Raw genomic sequence first — 3426 nt, 5'->3', positions numbered from 1 at the left:
TAGTCAAGATCATAGTAGCTTTTGAATAGTTCATTTGAGTAGTCCATAGTAAATGGACTGGGGCTCAGTATTTCATCAACTACTATCAAAATATTACTATAGTAGATTGTTTGCCCTAATCTTGAGACTTTAACATGCACACTTTGATGACTAAGTTAACTCACACTTTTTTTTAACAGACAATAAAACAGACCAAGACAAATGGATTGCATCAGTAGTAAAGAACATAATGAGTAAGGCAATTTTCACATCATTATTACTCTTTTTATAAAGTCCTTTTAAATTCTTGATTAAACGTTTTGTTTTAATAAAAACACTAAAACAAATCAATAATATTGCATCATATAATTCACATATCAGTCCACTTTTGTTGGCAGTAACATCAAGAAAATCAGATAGTAAAAAGTAGACAGCTAGAGTTTGTGATTTATTTTTTTTAACATGTGACTTAATATCCATACATAATATATTAATACAATATCTCACATACAGTTGCAAGTCATCTTCTAAATACTGTTGTCTTTCAAGTGTCTACTAAAAAAACAGTATTTTAAATCTATTGAATCAATTTGTTTTCTATCCCTTTAACTAAATACTGTGCTTCTTTTAGCAGATGAAGATAAAGTAGCTGATAGGCCAATGCAAACATTCAGTTCAAACACTAGTAAGTCAATTTATAACAATGCTCTATTTCAAGTGTATACCAAAGTAAAACATTACATCTCTGCTGAATCAAGTTGCATCATATTCTCTTCATCAAATACTCTGTTTCTTTTACCAGTTGATGATGGAGAAGCTAATACATCTAATAGGAAAATACCAGGATTCCTCGGCTACAGTCGTAAGTCAAATTCCAAGCTCTGCTGTGTTTAGAGTAATACTATCTACTTAACTCAACAGTGATGTAATGGTATATGAAATGAATCATATATGAACTGCGGATATGAAATCAGGTGAGGCAATGGTCTTCGCAGTTATGAACGCAATTTTTGCAATTGCGTAGAGAAGCCTGAAAAATTCAGGACTTAAACAGGGTTTGAACCTGTGAACTCACGAATCCGGTGCGATCCTCTAACCAACTGAGCTATAAAGCCACTGACGTTGGGAGCTGGTCATTTGTGGGTTCTAATGGTCCCGTGAAGAATGAATCAATGATGTAATAATATATATAATGAATCATATATGAACTGCAGATATGAAATCAAGTGAAGCTATGATCTTCGCAGTTATGCACCAGCTCCCAACGTCAGTGGCTTTATAGTTCAGTTGGTTAGAGCATCGCACCAGATTCGCGAGGTCACGGGTTCAAACCCCGTTGAAGTCCTGAAATTTTCAGGCTTCTCTACGCAATTGCAAAAATTGCGTTCATAACTGCGAAGATCATAGCTTCACTTAACCTCAACAGTATTTCACGTCTATTAAATCAATTTGCTTTCTATCCCCTTCACCAAATATTCTGCTTCTTTTCCCACATGAAGACAAAGCAGCTGACAGTAGGCTAATACAAAGATTCAGTTCACTCACTAGTACGTCAATTGACGTCAATGCTGCATGTATTTTAAGTGTATACCAAAAGAAAGCATTTCATGTTTGCTGAATCAATTTGCATCATATCCTCTTCATCAAATACTCTGTTTCTTTTACCATTTCATAATAGACAAGCCAGTAATTGGAAAATACCAAGATTCCTCGGCTACAGTCGTAAGTCAACTTCCAAGCTCTACTGTCTTTAGAGTAATCTATCTACTATCTACTAAACGCAACAGTATTTCACATCTATTAAATTAATTTGTTTCCTATCCTCTTCACCAAAATATTCTACTTTTTTTACCAGATGAAGATAAAGCAGCTGACAGTGCACCAATTATAATGCCAACATTCAGTTTACACACTAGTGAGTCAACTTATAACAATGCTGTATTTCAAGTGTATAGCAAAATAAAACATTTCATCATTTCATGTCTGCTGAATCAGTTTGCATCATATCTTCTTCATCAAATACTCTGTTTCTTTTATCAGTTGATGATGGAGAAGCTAGTACATCTAATAGCAAAATACCAGGATTCCTTGGCTACAGTTGTAAGTCAACTTTCAAACTCTGCTGCATTCAGAATAATACTACTGTATCTACTAAAATCAACAGTATTTGACATCTATTAAATCAATTTGTTTCCTATCCCTTTCACCAAATATTCTGCATCTTTTACCACATGAAGATAAAACCGCTGAGAGTGGGCTAATGCAAACATTCAATTCACAGATTAGTAAGTCAATTTATAACAATGCTGTATTTCAAGTGTGTACAATGTACCAGCTAACAATGGGCCAATGCAAACACTCAGTTCACACACTATTACATGTAAGTCAATTTATGTCAGGGGATGCAGGGGTGGCGCAGTGGTGAGAGCACTCGCCTCCCACCAATGTGGCCCGGGTTTGATTCTCAGACTTGGTGTCATATGTGGGTTGACTTTCTAGGTTCTCTACTCTGCACCAAGAGGTTTTCTCTGGGTACTCCAGTTTCCCCTCTCCTCAAAAACCGACATTTGACTTGATTTACTTTCATTGTTCATTTCAGTTTACAGTGTCCCCAATTAGCGCTCCAGCGCTAGAACAACTAGACATTTAAATAAAAGTTCCTTTCCTTTCCTTTTAAGTGTATACCAAAATAAAATATTTCATGTCTGCTGAGTCAATTTGCATCATATCCTTTTCATCAAATACTCTGTTTCTTTTATCAGTTGATGATGAAGAAGCTAATGCATCCAACAGGAAAATACCAAGATTCCTTGGCTACAGTTGTAAGTCAACTTCCAAGCTCTGCTGCATTTAGAATGATACTATCTACAAAAATCAACAGTATTTTACATCTATTAAATCAATAATTTTGTTTCATATCCCCTTCACCAAATATTCTGCATCTTTTACCAGATGAAGATAAAGCAGATGACAGTGGGTTAATGGAAACATTCACTTCACAAACTAGTAAGTCAATGTATAACAATGCTATATTTCAAGTGTATGGCAAAATAAAACATTTCATCATTTCATGTCTGCTGAATCAGTTTGCATCATATCTTCTTCATCAAATACTCTGTTTATTTTTACCAGTTGACGATGGAGAAGCTAGTACACGTAATAGCAAAACACCAAGATTCCTCGATTACAGTTGTGAGTCAACTTCCAAGCTCTGCTGCATTTAGAGTTATACTATCTTCTAAAATCAACAGTATTTCACATCTATTAAATCAATAGTTTTGTTTCCTATCCCCTTCACCAAATATTCTGCATCTTTTACCAGATGAAGATAAAGCAGATGACAGTGGCTTTATGGAAACATTCACTTCACATACTAGTAAGTAAATGTATAACAAAGCTGTATTTCAGGTGTATAGCAAAATAAAACATTTCATCATTTCATATTTG

This window comes from Montipora foliosa, chromosome 3 (genome assembly GCF_036669935.1).
Source record: "Montipora foliosa isolate CH-2021 chromosome 3, ASM3666993v2, whole genome shotgun sequence".
NCBI classification, from domain to species: domain Eukaryota; kingdom Metazoa; phylum Cnidaria; class Anthozoa; order Scleractinia; family Acroporidae; genus Montipora; species Montipora foliosa.
This window is presented reverse-complemented; position numbering follows the sequence as displayed.